Source organism: Perognathus longimembris, chromosome 6, assembly GCF_023159225.1.
Source record: "Perognathus longimembris pacificus isolate PPM17 chromosome 6, ASM2315922v1, whole genome shotgun sequence".
NCBI lineage: Eukaryota > Metazoa > Chordata > Mammalia > Rodentia > Heteromyidae > Perognathus > Perognathus longimembris.
This window is the reverse complement of record NC_063166.1, coordinates 61187927-61213529: the sequence shown is the minus strand read 5'-3', so window position 1 is coordinate 61213529 and position 25603 is coordinate 61187927. Positions and strand designations below refer to the sequence as shown.

Below are 25603 nucleotides of genomic sequence, written 5' to 3'. Positions count from 1 at the left end.
TACCTTGTCCTTGTTGGAGACATCTATTCCAGGGTCCCAGAGACTTGTTCTATAGATGTAAACAGATTATTGGATTCTGGCACCCACCCTCCATAGCAAAAAGAAAAAAAAAAACCTCATGTGAATGCAGAAAGCTTTCCTTTAACTTATTTTGTAATTCTGTAGTAAAGCTAAAATTAGACACTGTGAACATCTGACTGATTTTCTTTTTAAATGGAGATAATGGACCAAAGCTTTGGGAAGAGCTAGCAATGAAAAAGGAAGGGAGGTGGTGGTCATTTTTCTATATGTCAACAAACCATAGAAATGCTTGGTTCATTCCACCACCAGGATATTACTCCCGGGAAGGAAATGTTATTCTCTATCTTGTTTATGCAATGCATTTTTCCCCAAGATAATTGAAGGGTCTAGCAGGCATGATCACACTAAATACACAAGAGTATAATAAAACTTAGCACTACATTTAGTGTCATATCTATTTCAAAGATCCTATGAGATGTGTTATTAGAATATAACAGTATGCCTCTTGCTTCAAACAGTTATTATTTTTTGATGTACATGCAGATGTGAGAAAGTTTGTAAAACAAGTTATCAAGTGAACACTAAAGCAACTTTTTTCCCTTCCTGAGATAATTCAAAGTTTAGTAACAACAAAAATGAAAGTACTCCCTAAGAGAAGGCAATGTACAGAATAGCTATTTTATTGGTCAATTTAAGTAAAGCTGTTGATTCAATAATTAAATACAGTCAAGCAGAGAAGCAATCTTTGTTCAGAATAATGCTAAAGTTTTGCTCTTCACTCTCACGAGGAAGATTCTGATCAGATAGTCAAGATAGTATGAATGTGTTTGTTTCTAAAAAAATGTTTGGCTGGCAGCTCTCTTTAGAGAGAATGATTTATAGTGCTACACATAACACTGAAGAATAACTATGGACTTCAAGGGATGGCAGTCCTGACCATAAGAACTCTAGCTGCTTTTTTAATTAAATTTGAGGGCTGAACAAAAAAGACTATTTTCCCTTTCTTCCAGAATAAGCACTGAGAGGTTACAGAATGTGTTTAATGTATGTCAACAATAGAACAAACCAACTAAATGACTTTCCTATTGTAAGTGAAAGTTAGGAGCCACTCTTCCTGGCAAATGTAGAATTTGTTCTCAGAGAAGCCACTTATTGTCTTCAAACAATGGGCACATGTGAAATGTAATTTAAGAGAAGAAGAGAAGTATGTATTTTGATGATAATTTTACTGAGTTATTATATTGTCTTAAGAGGTTATTTTTTATTCTCTTAAACAGAATTTTGTGTCTGTGTTTTTAAATTATAGAAGTGGCATTTGGGTTGTTGAAAGTTTTTGATGACTCTCAATTCATTCAATTAATGGGACATATTCTAGATATAATAAAATCAGAATACCAGCCTAATGATCAGAAAATGTCTATCATTTTTCAGATTCATTTAGTCATGTTAATGATGACATAATCCCCATCTCATTTCTGAACTTTGCCTGTGAGATAGAAAAGGGACAACAATTCTGCTTTGTGGTCCTGGCTTTGTGAAGTAATGCTCTGCTGTGGTCTTCCAGCTCACGTCTACTTGTCCTCCTACCCTCCCTGTGGATGGAGACATGTATTTGCAGAGGATGAAAGAGGCATGTTTTTTGCATGGAAATTGTTAGCCCTCTCACTGCTTCATTCTGCAATATGTAGAACTCTAAACATATGTATGATGAAAGAAACCCCGAAAAACCACTACAAGATTATGGTGCCTTAGGTGAAGGAAACTTACTATAACCTTCTGGTGCCCTGAAATATTTCACTTTCTGAGCCAGTCACCTTCTTAGCATCATATTTGTTGGAAGAAGAGGCATGGCTTTGCTCTGCAAAGCTGAGAAGGGCACTAGTGAGAGCAAAGAAAGCACCTTGCACTATTAGACACATTTCAGGTTGATCATTAAAACCTGTGCTAACCTTCCCTTAAAGCTATTCTGTGTCCAAGTTTGTCATGGAAAATGTTCATCTTCATGATTATCTCAAAATTTAAATAATGCCATTCTACATGATTTATATGTAGAAGTCCGTTGACTCCTAGGAGAAAAATGCTGGTGTTGAGCATTTCTAAATTTTACTCAATTTGTACTGTTGAGTTCTTTACGCATAATGGTCCAGGCACTTCTTGACTTAGGATGAGATTAGATTCCCATAAATCCATTTTAAGTTAAAAATATCATAAGCCGAAAATGCATTCAATACTCCTAACCTTTGTGCATCCTAGCTTAGCTTTTCTCTCTGATCCGGCATAGAGGGAGGATCAAACCACATATTATTAGCCCAGAAAAGGATCAAAATTCAGACTCTGAAGCATAGTTTCTTCTGAATGCATAGCACTTCTGAGGCTTGAACACATAGCACTTCTGAAACATCATTAAAAAAGTGTAAGTCTGTCCACCATAGCTGTGGACTATGTGCACTTATATGAAACTGTAGAGGTATGGTTTCACTTAAAATAACTTTCAAGAAATGGAAGAGTTCAGAATTATGGGCATTAACAAACAAATATGCTTAGGAAATATTAGCTTTATTGTGTTTGATGGTTGAGATTTTTTTATGTTCTTCTTAGCTTTGCATTTTAGAGTAGAATGTGTGTTCCTTTCATTTCCTGTGGAATGTATCACAAATCTTCTGTGAGTTAGGATTGGAACAATTTGTGAAATCTATCACTTTTCTTAAAATAAGTCATTAAACGCAGTTCATTAGCTATCATTCTGTCCTGTGTTAAAATAAAAATCTGCTTTCTGGGTCAATCTTCATTAAGCTATTAATATACTTTTCATATTATAAGAATTTTAATTCCCTTATTAGCAACTGCAAGTCACTGAAACATAACTAGCATTGTGTTGAGTATTAATTGATATCTGAATCCTTTTTAGTGGTTTTACTCTGTTATCAGCAGCCTTCATACTGTCACACACAGGCACAGGTTATTCTTGGCACATCTGTGTGTACACAATTATATTTATATTTTACTTTACTTCTGGTGATTGATGGGCCTGTTTTCTATGTTTTTTTCCATCAAAAATAAAGGTATGTTCAGCATGAATTTTGTTCTGTTTTATTTTTAAGAAAGATTGCATTTCTTCAGCATCAGTAAGCAATAAGCAATTCAATACATTAATTCCAGAAGAACAACTTATTTTTATGCATGATATTAATTTTTATTTAGTTCTTTCAAACACAATATCAAAAATGTTCATATACTTTTGGTTCTAAATGAAATTCACATCTACAATTTCAAACCTTAGTCAAAAGATCTGTTCGTTGATTCCTGAGGACATTCAGAGCACTTTGAAGTTTCACTTGCACTCCAAATGGAGATACTTCCAAAGAAATGTTCTTGTGAACACGCACTTAATGAAAGCATCCCCAGGCACCTTTGAGGTCACATACATATTTTCTGCTGGGATCTCTAGATGATGATAAACATATTTTATGGATTTATTAATTCATGCAAGGTATTTTTTCCTGGTAATGTACTAGAGGCAAATAAAAACACTATCTCATAGCTTAAGGTTTGGTGGGTTAGTGATAGATGTTTTCACCATTAATGTAAAAAAAAATGTGAGCCAAGATGAGTTCAGTGACTACAGAGGCAGCCCGAGGTGCAGACTTTGAGGGTATGGAAGAGAGAGAAGAGCCACAGGGGAAGGGAGAGAGAATAGAGACAGGGGAGAGAGAAGACAAAGAGGAGAAAGAGAACATAAAAGAGAAAATAAAAGAGAGCCAAAGAAAGAGATGGGGGAGGGAAGGAAGAAGGGAGGGAGATAGAAAGGAACTCTTAGTTAGATAGGGATAAAAAGTGTGGCACCTAACACTTGGCTGATAACATGGTTCCATGATGATGCTTCTTGTTCCCATAGTGCCTGGAGCTCCTAATCAAAATGCTTCTTTCTATCCTATTGTGAATACCCGCTTCCAGGCTTCTACTTCCCACAATGCTTTGGGTTTCCAGACATTCAACCAAAGTACTGAAATAGTGCACAAGCCATTAAGCTATTAGTGGCCAAAGCCCAGTGGAAGAAATATGGGAGGAACATTATCCTATAGAAGCTTCCTCCAATAGGTCTCCATTGAACTCCTCAAGGCTTCACTCTGTGGAGAACCACGTTCTTTCAAGGCTTTCCATTAATTTTTTCAAATAAACTTACTCTGTTTGCCCTAAACACTTTTCTTCTGTAACTTTCCTGCCAATTACTATTGCCACTAGTTGCCTCTTACAGGTGAATTAAGGGAGGAGTAATTGGGCTTGGAAGAGGAGCTCTGAAATCAGCAGAGGTTGAACACACTACATACGGCTCTGTAGCAGGAGGTACAAAAGCAAGACTGAATTGTTAAAGTAAGTTTATGAAGCTGACCCCACAATTACAAGGTAAAATTTGCTCACTAGTATAGCCAAGACAGGGGTGAAAATAACGTGCTTTGTTAGCCAGATCTGATTGTATCTACAGTGCAATAGGAAGCTAGTAAAGTATTTAGCAAAAGTAGAAATGAGGATGCTGATAATGATGGGGTATGTGAGTGCATATGTGTGCACCTGTGTCTGTCTGAGGAAAGTTTCTTGAGTGGGTTTTTATTGAAAAATTAGAATGAAGAATAAAAAGAGCATTTACATTTTATAAAGCCGTGATCTTGCTTATTTTCTACCAATTACCCATGTAAACAGAGTGTTCATAATACGTTTGGACATGCTTCTTTTCAACAATGAAGTTGTTTTCTGGCATTTGGCAAGGAAGTATTAATAAAGTCTTTCTCCTACAGAGCAGAGAGTCTCAGTCCAATTTAGCATCACTGGCTAACAGTTTCTATACAATTTAATCCTTAACTATTTGACCAAAACCAGGGACATGTCAATGTGCTTGAAACATCCCGATGGGGCAGTTAAGGGAGAAAAAAAATTAAGCAAAGGTGGCTGACTGAAGAGCAGTCATTAAGGTTTCAGGTTTGGGAAAGATATCTTAGGAAGGGGTACAGTAGATGCTGAAGTTTCCATCAGTGTGTATCTTTATTTATTAAAAGAGTACTAGTAATGTTTTCCTACATTTTGGCCTTGCTTTCCTCTTCTTGAGGTCTCCTGTCTTTTATGTCAAAGACAAATGTTGCCTCCTTCCTTTTTCGTGTGATGGTAACAGTCTGATATGGACTTGGAGCTGCTTAATAAGCAGTCATGAGGTTAAAGATGGTGGTTTGGGTGGTATGTGCTATTAAACTTTACATGTTTACCTTTCAAAAAGAAAGAATACAAGCCTGAACCCCAAGTATTTAGGGGCTTGTTTGTACTTCCTTACAAAGGTAATGATGTCTGAGGGGTCAGTTAGGAAAAGCCAAGCTAAATTGGGACATGGTGCTGTCATTATTACTGGAATATCTTTCCTTCTATCTTATTCTTTTATATACTACTTTCTTTTCCAGTTTTCCAGTAGTATTTTTTGTTTGTTTGGTTTTGTTTTTTTGTCAGCCCTGGGGCTTGAAATCCGGGCCTGGGCATTGTCCCTGAGCTTCTTTTGCTCGAGGCTAGTGCTCTACCTCTTGAGCCACAGTGCCACTTCTTTTTCTGTTTATGCAGTACTAAGGAATTGAACCCAGGGCTTCATGCATGCTAGGCAAGCACTCTACCACTAGGCCACATTCCTAGCCCCCACAGTAGTGTTTTAAGATTTGATTTATATAGCTAGGCAATGCAGAAGTTCTGTGTTTGCTTTGTGAATATGAGGACACTTAGAATATTTTTTTTTAATCTCTTCACTTCTTGAAAGCTCCCATCAGGTCTTTCTTCTCCCACTTTCTATACTATAAATAAAAGCCAATCCCTGGCACCCACATGGATATATAATTTCTTCAACTTTAAAATTGACTTGTAAAGTTTGTAAAGTTATGAAAATCTGAACACTTTAGCAAACAGAAAAAAATAAACTTGAGGTAAATTTGTGCACTACTTGGAAGTACAGATATTTAGTGTGCACCATTGCTATTTGTTTCTTGCTTAGACATAGAATACCTTTGGATTTGCGCCAGTCTGGAGTCATAGTGTGTTTTCTTAAGGTGGTAAAGGTCAGAGTTGCTTTTTTCCCCCCGCTTCTCTCTTCAAATAGCTCAGAGTTCACTGCCCTTGCTTCCTTGGACTACAACTCCCAGAAACTATGCTGTTTGCTTGGAATTCATGCACAGTGGACATCTCGTTTGAAACTAAGGCTCGATTGTGAACACTGAGATGTTTTGATTTGAACTTGATGAACTTGAGTGACTGTTGGCATTGGTTTGTTTATATAGACTAAGTGTCCTGTGCTTCTATCCCAAAGTTAAACAAGTAGGTAACCCTAAAAAAACTGCCTAAAGTATGTTGAAAGATGCTCCGATGAGGCAAAATTTTAGACAATCTGTCATATTTTAAATTTTATTTGTATATGTATGTATATGTATATACATATATACATATATATGTGCATGTATTTACATATATAACATATGTTTAATTTTTAAAAGTGTACATACCATGAATAAGTGAGAGAATCTGCTTCTTTTCATTTATAAAGGCTATTTATATGATTTTGAGGAGTTCGTTAAAATTAGCTGATATTTTAAGATCCTTTTGACATTTTACATGATTATAGGACATGGGGACATAAGTTCAGGAAAACTGGAAGGCTCTCACAGTTGAACAACTGCCATATTTGGGAGTGCTTGGCAAAGTTTATGTAAACTGTATGCTTTTTCCTCAGAGAGCCTTTGTAATAAAATGACAAATACCCACCACACTTGGTAAATAGATGCCCATCACAGACAAGGGATGGATTTAGCAAAACAATTGAGTACAACATTTTAGGTGGGAGAGAAAGTTGAGAGCATGAATGCAGATGGAAAATCATGGTGTATCTCAGGCTGAGCACTAGGCTGTAGGAGTCATTCCTGAGGCTGGAAAGGAAGCTAAATCTGGAGCTTTGCTGGGATTCTGAAATCCTCTTTCAAAGAGCTAAGAAAGTTTGTCAAGTTTTGTTTTGATACCATCTGAGAGAGACTTCTAAATAGAAACAAATGTTCAGTGATAAATTCAATTTGACAATACAATTTTAAGTAAAAACAAAAAAATTATCTGGCCATGATTCATGCCATTTATTCAGCTAAAGGTAGTTTCCTGGGAAGTAGAAGGTCTCGATTTTCCAAGATATCAAAGAAAAGACCACACAAATGCTCCTATTTTTAACAATAAATTGCAGAACTACACAAAATAGGTATAGCCTAAAAGCAACTTTGGGGTTATTTTTTTTATTATACATGAACATAAAGATATATTTGCCATCTACACTGGCTGGTTGAAACCCAAGTTCTTAGAGCACTACATCTGTTATGTATGGCATTTTCAGATCTCTGACTAAACAAACATATAATAACAACCAATTTTCCATGTCAGGAAAATTCCCAACATGGCACATCTAGTGAGAGCCCCTGTCCTCTTGCTTGCCCAGAGACAGTCTCCAAATGTGTGTTCCCGTGCGCAGTTTGTCCCTTCTCTGTGTGATTTCAGTTTATTTGAAGGTCAGTAGCTATACCTGGAAGCCTTTCTTCACTTCCCCTGAACTATAATAAGCTTTTAGTTGACTAATGTCATCTGTAGATGACATTAATTCCCAGAACTCATCCCATATTCATCTCCGGCTGCAACTTTGATGTGAAAACCAATAATGTGTGACAAATTTGACTAAAAACTTCATCAGTTATTAGGGTACTAGAATAGTGGCTGAATAAGTGTTGCCAAGACTGCACAAGAAGAAGCCAAGTGGAGAATCTCTGGAGATGATAGAATTAAAGGAAAGATCCAGTGATGTGTTGATAGGGAAGAAACTAAAGGCGAAAGGAAAGGACTGAGTTAAGGAAAAATCCAGATGTGATGAACACTCCCCTCTTCTGAAGGATAGAAGGAGAGACAAATGTATACAGGTAGAGAGAATGGTGGAACTGGAAATAATCTAGTAGAAGAGATTGGATATTTGTCCTAGTGCCTGAGCAAGAGATGGAGGCCCATGTATCTATGCACATTAAAAGCATGAAGCATTTAGAATGTTCATCTGGAGCTAGACTACTTGACCTCACATTCCAGTTTCTGCCACTTACCAGCTGTGTGGCTTTGGAAAAGTTCTTTCATCTTGTAGCTTCTTCTTATGTAAACTGGGAAGAAAAATGACAACACCTATTTGACAGAATTATTTTAAGAAATTTTTAAATATTTATATAAAATCTTGGTACATAGTAAATACTCAAGTACTGATAGATAAAATAAGCAACTAGAGAGGCGAAGTCTAGAATGTAATAGGAAAGAGACAGCATGCAATGAGTGCATCGTGGGTAGGATGCAGTGCAATGCTTTTGAGTAGAGTAGTAGAGTCTTTAGAGTTTCGTGGATGTTGTGGTTATCCACTGACTGTGGAGATCACATTCCTACACAAGAGTTAGATTTCTCAGCAGACAGTAATACAGGCAAACAAAACCACTTAAAATAATCTAAAGCTGCATCTTATTCCATCATCGGTATAGTAAGGTTTTTCAGAGTTGTATTGAGTTAGTTGTTTCTATTTTACACACTGGAATTTTGGGACTACAATTGTCTCATGCATTGAGAGATAGTTGTACTTTGTTTTGTTCAGGAGGTCACCAAGGTGGGTTAGCATTTTGGAATATCACTGCTGCATTATCAGGCTTGGTTTGTGTTCCCTCTGTCAATTCAATGTGACATTCACTATGGTTTCCTTTAATGTGCACACATCAGAAGACTTTGTCATTTCTTCTGGAGAAACTATGGCCAAGCACTAATGTACGGAGATACATGTGCTATTGGAATCATTCAGCTTCCTTACATGTCTTTATGTTGCAGTGAGAGCATTATGTTGGCTTTAAAGATAATATCATTAGATTTTGTTTTATTACAAATACTGATATGGGGCAGAAAGGCTGTTACTCAGAGCAAAGAGCTGGAGACAATTTCAATCAAAGGTGAGAAGCTTGCATAGTCAAAAGAGAGGACCACAATAGCTCAATTGCATATGAGCATTTAAAATGAAGATTATCAAAAGGAACACCAACAAATAGAAACAATAGGTTTTTATTTTATTTTAATTTTTTTAAATTTATTGTTGGGGCTGGGAATGTGGCTTAGTGGGAGAGTGCTTGCCTCACATACATGAAGCCCTGGGTTCAATTCCTCAGCACCATATACACAGAAAAGGCTGGAAGTGTGGCTCAAGTGGTAGAGTGCTAGCCCTGAGGAAAAGGAAGCCAGGGATAATGCCCAGGCTCTGAGTCCCAAGCCCTAGGACTGGAAAAAAAAAAAAGAGAAAAGGAAGAAAAATGTTTATTGTCATTATTAAGTAATTACACAAAGGGTTACAATTCCATGTCAGGTTTAGAGCACAGTACTTCTTGGTCAATGCCATCCTTCCTCCATTCTCTTCCATCTTTCCTCTTCCATCCCTACCCTCAAGTTACGTAGTTCATTTTTTATGTAATGTACATTGAATATAATGAGTATATTTGCTCACCCTTCTTCCCACCATTCCTCTTGCCTTCCCCTTTCTTTGCTATTTTTGTGCCAGTGCTGTGCTTGAATTCAGAGCCTGGTGTTGTCCATTAGCCTCCCTAGTAACTAGAATTTAAGGCATGAGCCATAGGGGCCTTGCTATTTGTAGTTATTTCTCTTTACTTTCATTTTTTTCCCCATTTTGGTGTATGCCCTATCATCACTGTTTTGTTGTTTTTTTAATTTTTCTACCTTTTGTCTTATACATAAGTTTACCTGATTTGCAGAAGGGAAGGAGGATCACAGAAATGGTGGAACAAACAGTGACCCAATGCAACAATGCTACTCACTACAGAACTGGGGGGGGGGGGGGCGCAAAGGGAGAGAAAATGAGGGAGTAACACTGTTCAATATATATATATATACTCATGTGGCTGGGGATGTGGCCTAGTGGCAAGAGTGCTTGCCTCATATACATGAAGCCCTGGGTTCAATTCCCCAGCATCACATATACAGAAAACCGCCAGAAGTGGCACTGTGGTTCAAGAGGCAGAGTGCTTGCTAGCCTTGAGCAAAAAGAAGCCAGGGACAATGCTCAGGCCCTGAGTCCAAGGCCCAGGACTGGCAAAAAAAAAAAAAAAAATGCTCATGGGGGGAGGGGTAAATGAGGGATGGGGTAACAAACAGTACAAGAAATGTATCCAATGCCTAATGTATGACACTGTAACCTCTCTGTAATTCAGTTTGATAATAAATATATATATAAAATACTTATTTTCATGCATAAAGAAACTCATCCAATTTATTGCATCCTTAGTACACATAAACTGACATTTTGAATTGACACTCATTTGTACAACTATGTAAAGACAATTTAAAAATAAAAAAATGCTCATAACCTTACTTACATAATTGCAACTCCTCTGTACCTCAACCTTATAATTTAAAAAAGTTTTCTATTGACTGCTCTCTGAAGGAAATGCAATTGCTAAATGGACAGAATATTTCCTGAGAGATATAGTGTAGTCTTGCTTTGCCAAGCTCTTGGTTATGGAATTTTGTTATTGACCCTTCCCTCGAAACCTTTATAAGGCAGGTAGAGGTTAATGTTTGTCTGACGGAGAGCCTTTACCACACCTAAACCAGCAGCTTGAATTTATGTCCAAATCAATGCACTTAATTCACACATGTTCAGAGAAAACCTCACGTCGCAACACAAGAGTGTTTCATTCTTTGGTCCTGTGTATAACAATGGAGTCATTAGAGGAATAGATAAGAGCTAAACTGTAATTGAATAGTTATCAATAATTGAACCTCTAACTTACAAGTTATAGATATAGGTAGGTAGATAGATAGATGGATAGATTGAAGATAGATAGATAGATAGATAGATAGATAGATAGATGGAACCGGGAAAGAGTCTATGAAATTCAACTTAATTCATAAACACTGCTGAAGAAAAGAGAATTATTTGCACCTGATTGCAGCATTAAATATACCATATAAAATGATTGAAATAATCTAAAGAGGATCAATATAAAGTCATAGTATATGTATATTTGGAATCCTAGAATAAGAGAAAGGAAGGTTGGAGACAGAGACAGAGACAGAGACAAAAACAGAAATATTTCAAAAAATGCACAAATTTTTTTCCAAACTCAAAGAACTGAATTTATATATTGAGGAGGATCAGCAAAACCAAAGTAGGATATATATATATACACACACACATATATCACAACATAAATGCTGAAAACTAAACATGAGAACAATCCTTAAAGGAACTACAAAAAATAGCTTACCTGCCTATGAATAATGAATTTGAATAATGACTGATTATGAGAGCAAGAAACAGACAAAGTATCTTCAGGTAGTTGGAAGGAAAGAAATATATCACCTCAGAATTGTATATCCAGAAAAAGTTATTTGGAAATGAAGGTAAAACAAGGATAATTCAGATAGAGTAAAATGAAGAAAAAATTTTCTTCAGCAATTGTATGTGATAATAGAAAAAAACTAAAGGTGTATGCAAAAAGGAATCACAGGACTAAATGAGAAGCATCAGAAGGAGTAAGCGTATCAGTAACCTTCCATTAAAAAGATGGATTTCCTCTTAATTTCTTGAAAGCACATATTACCATTTAAAGAAAACCGTGCCTCTGTCTTGTGGGGTTCTGAGTGCAAGTAGCTATAATTAGCGGACTTCTCATATGGAACAAACCAGGAAAAATGGTTTCTACATGATGCAGTATTATTTTTACATAAACAACATTAACTCTATTTCCAAAACTTTCATAATAAGCTAGTGGAAAAGTAATAATAATAAAAACCCTGCTTTTTGGTACCTTGGTCATTGTATATATTTATGGGAAATGGGGAAAGGAAGGGGAACATCAAAAATGGAGAGACAAAGGGTAAAAGGCAAACCAATGCAGCAACAATACTTAAAAAACGATATGCTGTACACATCTGTACAACTCTTGGGGAGGGACAATGGGGGAGGAGGGAAGGTGAGAGAAAAATTAGGAAGGAGGTAACAAGTTTGAGAAGAAATGTACCCATTGCCTTACATATGAGACTAACCCCTCTGAACATCACTTTGAAAACAAATAAATTAATTAATTTAAAATACTGCTAAATGTCCCCATGTTTTGAACTTTTTGTTCCAATTTAAAAACTATACAAGAAAATGTTTGAAAATTATGATAAAGTCCAGAAGCCTATATCATATGGAATTTTCAGGTCTGTGCAAATAAGGAAAGTTTTGTGAATTTTACCTTTGGCCTTGAACTTCTTTCCATGTTTCTCATAATATCTATTTTTATTAATGGATTTTAAGTTGGTATTTGATTTCTTTTTTCCTGTCCTGTGACTTGAACTCTGAGCCTGACCCCTGACTCTGAACTCTTTTTGCCCAAGGCTAGTCACTTTTGCCAAAGCACCACTTCTGGCTTTTTTTCCCCCTGTGATTTAATTCTAGATGAGGGTCTCATAGACTCTCTTGCAACCACGATCCTCAGATCTCAACCTCCTGAGTAGCTAGGATTATAGATGTGAGCCACCGTAGGTGCCCTTGCTTGCTATTTGATTTTTAATGCTAATGAAGTATCAGTCATCAAGTGACAGCAACAAAACCTAACCTGAACTCAGAGGGCAGAAGTAGTGTGTGAAGTCAGTCTAACAGATTCATCTTTCAATTACACACTGGCAAAGAGCCAGTCTGGAGCTTTCTCATGGTAATTGACACTTAAAATCTTGCCTTTTATTTTCAAATGCATACAAAGTTTATAAGGAAAGTACAGGATCAAGAGCTTTTTCAAGCTCATATTTATACCTTTGCATTATTACAGACAACTGACAAAAAGCTTCAGTTACTTAAACAGACAAAGACTTCTACTGTGAGCTGAAGCTAACTTAGGGAAGCTCATTGACCAATGTTACAGTTATTATCCTGATAAAGGCAAACTCGGATAATCTGTAATGAGGGGCTCTAGAGTCCTGAATCAAAAATGGTAACGTTCCTAACTTATAGTCTTGCAAAGTAGAACTACTTGGAATTGCACCAAAGATGTTTCCATATACCCAGTTTATAGTAATAATAATAAATAACCTTTAGAAGGCTAACACTTTCCAAACCTGTTGGTGCACAACTATTTAATCTATGTATGTTATCTCATTTAATTTTCAAAGCAATGGATGAATTTCACATAAGCTGTGATCCCTTGGAGTTTGCAGGTAGGATGTGGAGTAGGCCTAACTTCTCAGAATATCAACAGCCTTGTGCATGGTATGCAAGCACTATAATCACTGGAACTATGCTGTGGCCCTTTTTAAAGACTGTTTTTAAAGCCACTAATATTTCCTATCTCTGTCCTATATGAGGCCTTGGTTCCATTTCTATTGCATAAATGACGGTATAGTGCTAAGGAGTTTTCCACAATAAATTCCCAAACCCAGGCCTTCTCTGAACCTTTACAATGCCTCACAACTCTGTTTGGAACAGACTAAGATCTCTCTATCCTATGGAAGACTTAAAGACTCATTTTTACCAGTGTATTGCCAAATACTATGGAAGCTAGTCACTTGGAAGAATCCAAACTGAACAATCAAGCCTAAAGGCTTGCAGGAGTCCCCAAAAAGACTTTAAATGTTTTTATTCTCCCTCCCTCCCTCCCTCCCTCCCTCCCTCCCTCCCTCCCTCCCTCCCTCCCTCCCTTCCTTCCTCCTTCCTTCCTTCCTTCCTTCCTCTCTGTTCTCCTTCCTCACCTCCCCCTCCCCCTCCCTCTCCTCCTTCTTCCTCTCTCTCTCTCTCTCTCTCTCTCTCTCTCTCTTTCTTCTTGAAAGTATAAAACTGGTGGTTTACTATTGATCAGAATATCTACCAGCATTTCAAATTTGGCAATTGAGCATTAAATTTATTTTACTGCACACATTTGCTTTTGTTGAAATATGTCCAGGTCTCTTCATTTCCCAGGGCATAAAAACTTGGTTAAATTCCATGGGAAAGGATTGTGTGCTGGATATGTAAACATCCAGCAAAATACTTGTAGGATTCAGAAAGAACATACATTCTTCACAGTGACTCAGTTCTTTAGAGAGAAACATCATGGTAATAGGTTTGAAATGGACTTTTCCAGTCTATTGTGAATAAGAGAAAGTACTTCACATGCAACTGAAAAGTTAGCATAGCCTGAGCCCTGAAGCCTTTGCTTGAAGAATGATGATTATGCTCTAGAAAATTCAAAGAGGATAGGATCATTTGGTGAATTATAACAAGTTTTGGCACATGTGAGTTTAAAGGATTTTTTTTTCAAGTAAGTCTTTGCTTACAGCTTCAATTTGTTTTCAGTTTGAGCTATTTTGATTTAAAAAAAAACAGAAGCCCAAATTTAAACAAAACAGTCTGCTTAATGTAAAATAAACATGTAACTTAATTTGCACATTTGTTGGATGCTTGTTTTGGAAATCACTTTGGTAAAATGGAATTAGTCCTATAGGCTTCTGAACTAGGTAGATGTGGAGCTGAGTCCCAGCAGACTAGCTCTTTTTATGATTGGGTTATTTCCTCAGAGCCACGGTATCACTTCCAATAAGTTAAATATATCATCTCTTTTTAAGGGTGGATTGATCACAGGTTGTCAGTGTAACTAGTATATTACAAGAATATTGAGAAGGGTGACTTTGATCAAGGTGTATTGTATTCATAAACTTTTGTTAAATGGCAACTTTTTTGTACAACTACTTAAATCTTTTTTAAAAGAATATCATTTAATTACACAAGATTCAACAATTCAGAAGGAAAATGGAGAACTGTGTGTTAAAAAGTGGAAATGATAGGACCTCACTGGAATATATACCAAACATTAAGGAATGAAAGTAAAAGGTGGTCATTGTGACTTTAATGCTTTCAAGAATCCACATTCAAGGAACTTGATAACAAGATATTGGGGGTGTGGGGCATCTGCTCAAAGAAATGATTAAGCAGTGTAAAGAGGAGCTTAGAGAGATTCCAGATCTTATATAAAATAGGCATTTAATGATAACTGATGATATATAAGAGTCGTGATTCTAATTAAATGCATTCTGGGGTGTTGAACAGATGTAAGTCTGTTTTACTTCTCATGAGCAAACTTGGGAACTTAAATATTAACAGATGAGGACTGAAGATGTGGCAGAAGTGGTTAAGCACCAGCCATGAGCAAAATAGCCAAGCAATAGCACAAGGCCCAGGTTTAAGCCCTGGTACTGGTAAAATAAATAAGTTTACAAATAATCAACTAAAATACATAACACATAAGGATGTGAACACATGAGTATAAATAAATAAAAAATATCAAGCAGATGATAGTTGACATGAATTTATTCTTCAAAAAAATGAATGTTGGGTTTTAACATCAGCACAGATCAACCTTCTCCCAACACACATAGTCATCAAACTTCACAAATTACACTCCTTTAATTCTTCTCAAAGCTGAACTTTTCTTGAGTCCTTTACATCCCTAGAGATTAGTAGAATGTCTTTTTGGCATCCCCACCCCTACAGTTGTTTTCTGGGCCAGTGCTTCTTCTAGTGCAAAAGACCAGTGTTTTTCTATATCCATTAGAGTTCAATAATATTATGAAACATATTACAAATATATTCTTAGAAAAATTAAATGAAAAAAGACATGCAAAATCAAAGTTCTTTAAAAATGATTCTTATATTTCATCATTCTCAGAGTGTAGGAAGTAGGTATATGGACCTTTTAAATGTAAGTTTCAATTACTTATAAATTAATTAAAAAGTGGATTCCTTAGTGCATTAGCCACATTTCAGATGCCCCGTGGACATTGGGTGAGTGGTTACTATATTGGACTTTACATATATAGAATATCTCCGTCATCACAGAAAGTTCTATTGTGCAGGGCTTTAGTAGTTTCTTGCTACTCAGCGTGTAACCCATGGACCAGTAGGCTTTTGTTAGAAATGTAGACTTTTACACCTAACCTATTGAAACAGAATCTGCATTTTATTAAGTTTCCTAGGTGATCTATAAGTACTTTAAACTGAGATTTTTACTCTGGGATGTTTCTATAGCACTCTAAATCTATTTTTTTTTCTTTTTTTTTAAACCTGTCCTGGGGCTTGAACTCAGAGGCTAAGCACTATCCCTGGCTTCTTTTTGCTCAAGACTAGCACTCTACCACTTGAACCATGTGCCACTTCTGGCTTTTTCTATATATGTGATGCTGAGGAATTGAACCCAGGGCTTTATGTATGTGAGGTAAGCACTCTACCAATAGGCCACATTCCCAGCCCTCTAAATCTATGTCTGACCAGGATATTCTCCTGATCATTGTAGAACTTTCTAGATAATCCCTGTCCAAATGGCAAGTAATAGACACATATAGATATTTAAGTAAATTAAAAACAATTTCTTTAGTCCCTCTATGCACATTTCAGGTACACAATTATCACATGTAGCTAGGGGCTATCATGTTCAGCAGTGCAGAAATAGAGAACACACACAATAGAATATGAACACATACACACTACAATACATGTATGCACCACTTACGCCATTCCTTTTATTTTCTAGATGTTTAATACATTTTTGTTACTGATTTATTCTCTCCTTTTATATCAGCATTTTTAAGCTCCAGAATTTGACATTTGAGACCAAATAATTCTTTGTTGAGGGAGTAAAGTAAAAGAGAGCAAGGTGTCTCTGACCTCTGCCTATTGGATTTCAGCAAGTTGTCAGTCCTGACTATCAAGAATACTTATATACGTTGTCACATGTCTCCTGGGAGATGAAAACCAACCATGATCGAGAACTATTACTTTAAATTTATAAGCTTTGCAATAAAGCTGTAAACTTTGTAAGGAGAGTCCTGAAGGACGATGAGACACTTAGAATTGATAGCATTTAGCAAGTTAATGTGTGCAGTTATTCTGACTGAAGAGTGGATTGGAAACTCTGTCATCCACAGATTATTTTCTTTCCTTCTTTTTTCCATTCCTTCTTTAGTTTCATCCTTCTTTCACTCAGCAGTTTTGTAGAGTCGTTAGATAATTTGAATTTCCCAAGTTAACCCTCTATCTAAGAGAGGAACCTTAGAATGGACTAACAGTAGAAATATCAGTAGCTGTTTCTCCTAGAGTACCCAGAGAGGTTGGCAAATTCACAGTAGATGGATGGGCAAAATCATCAGCCTTCTAAACTGGATGAGGGTGAATTGAAGATGAAAGCTTTCCTGAAATGTTCGCTTTATCATGTTATTTGCTGTTTTATATTCCTGTGATGCTGGGAATTGAACCCAGACCCTCACACATACTAATGTGTGTCCAATCATTGCACTATAACCCCTCTAATTATCTAACATGAGACAGAATTGCCAAATTGGTCAGCTTTTCACCAACTTCTCAGCATAGGATTTTGTAAATTGTGCATTTCAGGCTCTGTAATGTAATTTATCCCTGCCATCATTCACATTCTGAGTGAGCATGGAATTGTGCAGCTCCATCTTTCACAGAGAATTAAATGCAGAGTTGTAAGATAGTGACTATTAATTCTGAAGTCTTAAGGTTTGCAACATGCTGCTTCCTACACGATAGCAATTATGAGATGGTTACCTAGCTTAATTAAAGTATAAAAGATTAGTGTAAGTAGAGAAACCAAGTAGAACCCTAGAAGCCCTAGGCCTGGTGGTCCACACCTACCATGCCAGCTACCCAGGAGGCAGAGACCCAGATGATCACAATTCCAAGACACTCAGAAGAAAAAGTTATCAATCCCCCATTTGTAACAAATAAATTAGGTATAGTGTTTCATCCATACAACCCCACAAAAATCAGTATATAAGAAAATACCTAAAGTACACACATAGAAGAATGTAGTAAGAGCATTTCTGTCTAGATGTAGTTTAAGCAAAATTGGAGACCTTATCTGTAAATTAATTAAAGTAAAAAGGACTGGAGACATGGCTCATGTGGCTTTTGGCTAACAAGTATGAGAACCTGAGTTTAAACTCCAGTAATACACACACACACACACACACACACACACACACACGTGCGCATGCACACACACACACACACACACACACACACAGAGAATCTATCATGTAGAACTGTGACAGCTCAGGTTAAGAAACAAAACATTTTCATCCCCTCAGAGAGCACTGACATCACAGGCCCTCCAAGTACATCCTTTTCAATTCATGGATAATCTCCTAACTTTCACACCATTTGTGTACCTTATGCCAGTGCACTCACACAGCATGCACTCTTTTGAATGTGTTTGGGTGTCCTCACTCAACATGGTGTTTGTAAGCTTCATCCACATTGTCAGATGTAACTAATTCACAGTGCTATATAATACTCCACTGTATGAATATCCAACATTTTCTAATCTACTACTATGACTACTCTGCTAGTATTCAGTGTTGGGTCATTATTAAAAATGTGATTATAATGTGTAGATGTCTACAGGGCCTATACCTTGGATGTGACATGCTAAGTGACCAAGTAACTGTGCATTTGGTTGTAGAGTAGAAAAGAGATGTATTCAATCAGTTTACAAAATGGTAGGTGTGGGCTTAGCACACTGTGGTTTAAAGGGCCTGTGTGATAAAGGGTGTGTGTGAGCTTCCAGCTTTAGAAGGTAAGGAGACAGTTTGCCAAACTATTAGTTATATAGTGTTGAGTTTTGTGGAATAATATGGAAATATTCAGAGAGGTAAAAATAATAGTAATTAACAATAAATATTAGTAATGATTAAATAGGGAAATGTGTTACATAAATGTGTGTTTGTGTCAGAATTGTTTGTTACTGTTTTTTCCATGTACATGAACTTAAAATTCAGCCTTGTTTATTCTTGCTTGAAATTTCCAGCCACTATTGGAATGTAACACTTTATCCTTTTTGAACTTCTGCCTTCTTAATACATTACCACATTAAAAGTCAACTGTACAATGTCTACAAAATACCATTCCCAAAGCCGGAAATAATTCTCAAAATGCAATGCCTGTTCAAAGATACACACATCTGAGTCATCATGGAAGGATGAAGCTCTTTGTTTGAATATTCAGGTTTTTTTTCGTTCATTGTCTTTGTTTTGACGCTGTAGATCTAGCAACAGTTGATATATTGTTTTAAAGTCGAGATTACTAGGTTAAAAACAGTATTTCACTAAAAATAGACCTCTTGGCTGATTATCAGTGTCCCAAGAGACAATGTGAGTGAATATCTTTCTTTTTTTAACCAAATATCATCCAGAACATAATACAGGCTGGCTTAATGCCTGTTTGTTTATGCTATGGTTAGAATTCGTTTGTCTTTTTGTGAGAAATTGATTGGGGTGGGGAGGGGTCTCCAAAATCAAGTAATTGAATGTGCCTGATGAGCAGTAATTTTGAGATAATCATTTGAAAGTGTCATTTTCCCTGAAAGGTAATCAAGAAGCCTCATTTTGTTCAGAGAAACTTATGTAATGTTTTTAGGGGTTAAGGTAGTATTTATCAGGTATTTCTGAATACAGCTCTGTGATTTTCTTAGAAATCTTATATCTGAATGCATGTACCTTTGTTCCACATAGAAATACGTGGAATTTAAATAGGATGAAAGTACAATATCTGTTTTTTCCCCCAGAAATTCATGGAATATATTCTATTTCTAAAACTTGCTTCAGAATTGTTCTGTAAGGTGATTAAGACTGAAGGTGTCTGTAGACAAAATCTAGCAATATAATAAAAATACAACACAGTGGAGATTGATCTGGAAATGTGGAGGATTTTAATATTAGAAAACATTCACAGAGCTATTATCTTAAGAGATAAAAGAAAAATCTTCTGTCATAGTGTCAAAAAGAAGTGTGATAAAGTTCTACTTCTAATAATTTAGAAAAGATCTTCTAAATGAGGAATATTGGAAAATGGTCTAAAGCAACAATCAACATTCAACATGATCATTGTAGGAAATTCATTCCTAATAAATGGGGGGGCCAAGGTTATTCACTGTCATTCCCAGTACTGAAAACTGATGAATAAAATGAAGGTGAGCAGTATAAATAATAGGAAAAACACTTTGTAATTTACACATACCATGATTCTCTACCCTAAGTATATGAGACCCCTAAAATCCTAAAAAAGTATTTAATGAGATTATTTCAAAATTACATTATGTAACAAGAATTTTGATTTGACCTCAAATTTATCCATGTATCAAATTACCGTACTTTTCCCTACAAATGTGTACAGTTAAATATAATCTACAAAACAAGAAAACAGGAAGTTTCCCTATGGTAAGCAAGAAAAAACAAACTTTTGAAATTTAAACCCCAAATATAAAATATCTACATTTTGAAAAAAATTAAGAAGATAGGATTGACATATTTCAAAATGTCTCAGACATTTTTAAGCCAATGAAAAATATTTCATATAAAATGTCATATTACTGTACAGAATAATGTTTCAAAGGTGCAAATTCTTTGTAAATTAACATAATGCACATTCAGGTAAAGTTAGGAAGTTATTTTTCAACTTGGGAAATGATTCAAGTTGATTTCAAATTGTGTGTGTGTATGTGTGTGTGCTTAATTAATTAATTTATTGTCAAAGTAATGTACCGAGGGGTTACAGTTTCATAAATAAGGCAGTGAGTACATTTCTTCTCAAACTTGTTACCTCCTCCCTTATTTTTCTCCCACTTTTCCCCTTCCTGATGAATTGAATTTTTTTAAGAAACTACTTGAGAAGTATTGTGAGAAAATTATGGCAACCAAAATAAAAATAAATGGTCATTTCACTGACATGGGTACTTCCACATAGATAAAATAGAAGAGAAAGTCTGTACGTAACTAGTAACTAGTTCAGGTAGCTTCAGTTAAAAACCAGTACATAATGCAAATAGTAAATCAGACTGATTACATAGCTATTCAGTAAGTTTACCAAATTCAAAGATATAGTTGACAGCACAAAATATAAAGGCAATGTAAAACAAATTAAGAATATGTTTTGCAAAATAGGTAACATTTAAAAGCTTCTCACTCTTATCCTGTAGCAAACTTCAAAAATTAAGCATATGAAAAACAGGAAAAAATGGGTAAAAATTATAAATGGGTGGTTGGCAAGAAAAGGAAGATACAAACAAAAGAAAGAAAATTATTGAATTGGATTTTAGCCATAGAAGTACAGGTTATTATGATATTTTTCTCATGAAATTTTCCTTATTTTCAAAAGCTATGTGATCTGGTGTTGGATAGCATTGAGGATAAATATTCTATGTTATTTTGCAGAGAACTCCACTTAATTCATCTTTTCAGCCTTGGCCAAGCTTATTAAACACAGAAAGTCCTCAAGCCATTGAATCATCAATTCTGCTTTTAATATCTTCTTCTAAGGAAATTATCCTGAATGTGGTTGATATTCATAAGCAACTTGTTTTGGCACTGACTGACAGTATAACAAATTGTAAAATAATTGGTAAATACAATATTTTTAATATCATTAATGTATGGCATATATCTATAGGGGAAGCTTCCTGGCATTAAAATGATATTGTTTAATTAAATAATTAATAGAAATGTGCATGCTGTATTGTGAAGGAGAATTTTCAGACTACTAAGGAAAATGAACAGTGAGATTTGTCATTTTAAACAAGATAAAATACCTAAAAACTATATGGATAAGTACCAAATTGTGGTTTTTCTCTGGCTCTTGGAATATGGATGATTTTAATTTTCTCATTTGTAATCAATTTACACTTACAATATTTTCTAAAATGAACATACATTATTTTAATCATTTATCATGCTAAAATCACACTTTTTTTATAAGATATGTTCTGTATTCTAAAATCTGAAGACAGAAATGGAGTGATTAGAGCTACTAATTTAATGTTTGAAGGAGGAATATTTATTCACTGGTTTCTCCATTGTGGCTGAGATGGTCTTTGGTTGACTCTGATGCAGATACAAATAGAACCCACCAGTATAATCAGGTAATTACCATGGGATTAAACTAGTTAAAATACATAAATCAGATCCCAGTTTCAGCTGCTATACATCTACAAAAAATATCATTTTATTTGTAAAAGCAATAAATACCAACTTAAAACGAAACCTGACAACAGGTTGAAAAGAACATTTGAAAGACGGACACATTTTAATTCACTACAATGTCTTGGAGGGTTTACAATTATTCTCCCAAGAGAAAATGAAAGACTCAAAGTCTCAAAAATGTCTCTTCCATGTGAGCTGTGTACCAATGGTGCCCATGTAGGAGTTAGCACTGTGATGCCACATAATTTGTACTCTCAAGAAACTTACTAGTGGGCTGGGGATATAGCCTAGTGGCAAGAGTGCCTGCCTCGGATACACGAGGCTCTAGGTTCTATTCCCCAGCACCACATATACAGAAAACGGCCAGAAGTGGCGCTGTGGCTCAAGTGGCAGAGTGCTAGCCTTGAGCGGGAAGAAGCCAGGGACAGTGCTCAGGCCCTGAGTCCAAGGCCCAGGACTGGCCAAAAAAATAAAGAAAGAAATAAAGAAAAAAGAAAAAAAAAAAAAAAAGAAACTTACTAGTAAAATGGGTCAGGTAATACTGCGATTTTCAGTAAAACAACTTGAGGAGCTGGCATGTTATCCAGATGGAAATATCCAGTAATCATTTGGAAATATGCAATTGGCCTTTGAATCAAAATTGCCAGTTGGGGATGACAGTGATGGAATCAGCTAGCCAAAAGTGACAGCGGAAGAGAAAGTCTGCTGATTTCTAGCAGTACGTGAAGCTCACGTGGGTTCAGAGACCCTTGTATAACTCTACTGGAGCTCTACTCCAGGGAAAATCGTTCACACAAACTGCATTAAGAATGCTGCTTCTTCTTTCATGGTAGGTGGTACCTGGCAGATGAGCCCAATCAGACCTAGCCAAGCGAACTACAATCACAATAAAAGGCAAGGGGTCCATTTCTCAGTCAGTGCAGCTTGAATATGAATAAGCAGTAGATGAAAGAAAAAAAAGTGAAGTTTATTACTTGTAGCAAGTAAGGATCACACTGGGAGTAATTCTCAATGCAGCAGCCACCCTTAGTCAACAAAACAAAGGGCTCATCACCACATTCATTAACGTGGTATGTTTGGGTTGTTTTTCCATACATAATTTGTATGTTGAAAAAGTCAAAGGGTGGGAACACTTCTGGGAGGAGAATGTAGTATTATAATCAGCAAAATTTAGCCTAGGCTACCTTAAGAACATGGGACATAACTTGGCAATTCTTTTTGGCTCCATTTATGTTTTTTCTGGTGAACCTAGGAAGAAACAAGGAACAACTTTAGAGTACACTTAAGCTTTATTAAAGGGAACAAGTTTATCTAGCAGCTGATAGTTTCTGTAACTACTTCCTTTTTGCTAATACAAGATCTCACATTGACATGTATAAGATGTGAAGGCTGGAGACATGACTCAAGTGGTTGAGCACCTGCCTAGCACGCAAACACACATGACCCTGAGATCAAACTCCAGCACCATCGAACAAATACAAGCAAACAAAAATACTTATGCAAGGTGAAAGGGGAAGAGTTTGATTAGTAAAAAGAGGATATACAAACCCAGGAAAAATTGTGTAATGAAACATCTCAGGAAGTCTTTGTACTAAGTGGTGTAGCCAAACTAAGACTATGAGAACTGAGGCTGTGCCAGTGAACATAATGGTGGATAGAAGTAGATTTTCTTGGAGGTAGTGGAGTCCACTGAGTAAATGAGGAAGAATACAAGTCATGTGAAAGCAAAATGTTAGTGTCTGAGAAGGAATGGAAGGACTGTGGACTGAGTAGTCTCATTGATTGAAGGATTTTAATTTCTTTAGGAAAAACTCACCCTGTTCCTGTATAGAGTAGAAATAACCAGGAAACAGGGAAATACTGAAAGGGGATGGCTGATTAAAGAAGATGTTGATCAGTATATAAGAAATTGGAAAGACTTGGAAAAAATTATATTAAGCCAAGTAAGACAGACTCAAAGAAACATAGGTCACATTGCTTCCCTCATTTGTAATAATTAGAATGTGCCTACAAATCTACAAGTCAACCCAATGGATAGCAAAAGACAAAAAAATTACATTTGGACATGATAAAATAAGCAGGATTCTAAATATTCACAAGGTGAGAATAAAGGAGGATAGTCTTAGGAGAAAGAGGATCACAAGGGCTCAATAGCTATGTGCATATGATTATGTAAAATGATGCTTATTGAAATGAAGTCCAAGAAATGGAAACAAGAGGTTTTTTTATTACATCGTTTTTTATTTGTTTATTTGTTTTTCATTTCTATTATTTTTCTCTTTTGTCACTGTTTTTTATTTCTGTACCCGTTGTCTTGTATGTAAGTTAGCTGATTTGGAGAGGGGAAGGGGAAACTCAGAAAGGGTCAGACAAAGGGTGAACCATTTCAGCAGTGATATTCACTAGACACTATGTTGAAAATGAATGATACAACTTGGGGGGGAGGGTGTCAGGAAGGGGGAAAACGAAGGAGGGGCTGATACTGTTCAAAAGGAAATATACTTATTACCTGTCTTATATAACTTTAACCCTCTGCCCATCTCCTTTACAATACAACAGGGCTTTGAGAAAAAGTCCATGGGAATGAATCTATCCAGCAGGGCAGTAGAAGCCCTGAGGATGAGGAGCATGCATTTTTCTAAGCTACAATGAGACTGCAGTGGAAACAGAGCTTACTCCTTTCAGGAAAGAAATGGGTGGTCTGTAGAAACACAGAACCCAACTTAAAATCTAGTTGGAAGACAAAGTAAAGGGAAAGTCCTAACTTTTTCCAGGAAGCAAACAATGAACTTCCAAAGTCACCATCCTCCCTAAATTAGGTTCAGACATAGTTTAAGCCATCTTATACAAGGCAGGGCTTACAATTTGCTTTAAAGTTGTCAGCAGATGTAACTAACAAGGAACCAACTTAGACATGTTTACAAATAGTCCAAATATGGATGTAATCAATATTGTGATAAATATAGTTCACAGAGGTGGTAAGTTTGGGTTCTAGTACATTGTACTAGAGTTTCAGTGTTATTTCTCAGCTTCTTCATTGTGATACAATAGAGAGAGTTAGCAAGAGTGGGAGTAAGAGTAAAAAAGAGAGAATAGAAGATTATTGTGGGTATATTCTGAAATAACTCTTGGATGGATAGGCTAGGCTATGATCTTTTTTATTAAATACAAGACAAGCATTTATTCTGTCCTTTGGAATTTCGTAATAGAATTGGCAACGTCAGTTTATTTTGGTCCCTTTCACATTACAAGAACTACAGAACCAGCACCAAAGTCACTAATACACTGTAAAATGAATTCTTTGTTGCTGGTGACTTGGAGGTTGCATTAAACATCCTATGCACAGCTCTAAGGACTTGAGTAAAAATCTATAGAGTTATTTCTCACTTACGTTACTTCTTTTTGACATGACAGGCAATTCTCAATGATCTGCTTATAAATGTAGTATGGTTTTACAAAGAGCAACACAGGACATTAACAGTTGTAAATAATAAATCAT

General features: G+C 36.0%; 1 protein-coding gene and 1 long non-coding RNA gene across 4 annotated transcripts in view; both read left to right on the top strand.

The window, feature by feature from the left end:
* Positions 1 to 25603, top strand: part of Plcb1 (phospholipase C beta 1) — a 616577-nt gene that overhangs the window by 61481 nt on the left and 529493 nt on the right. The gene's annotated exons all lie outside the window — the stretch shown is intronic.
* LOC125353268 lies at positions 1548 to 24129 on the top strand. The gene is made up of 3 exons (XR_007211300.1): positions 1548 to 1560; positions 14069 to 14074; positions 22627 to 24129. It is a non-coding gene; the product is annotated as an uncharacterized LOC125353268 (long non-coding RNA).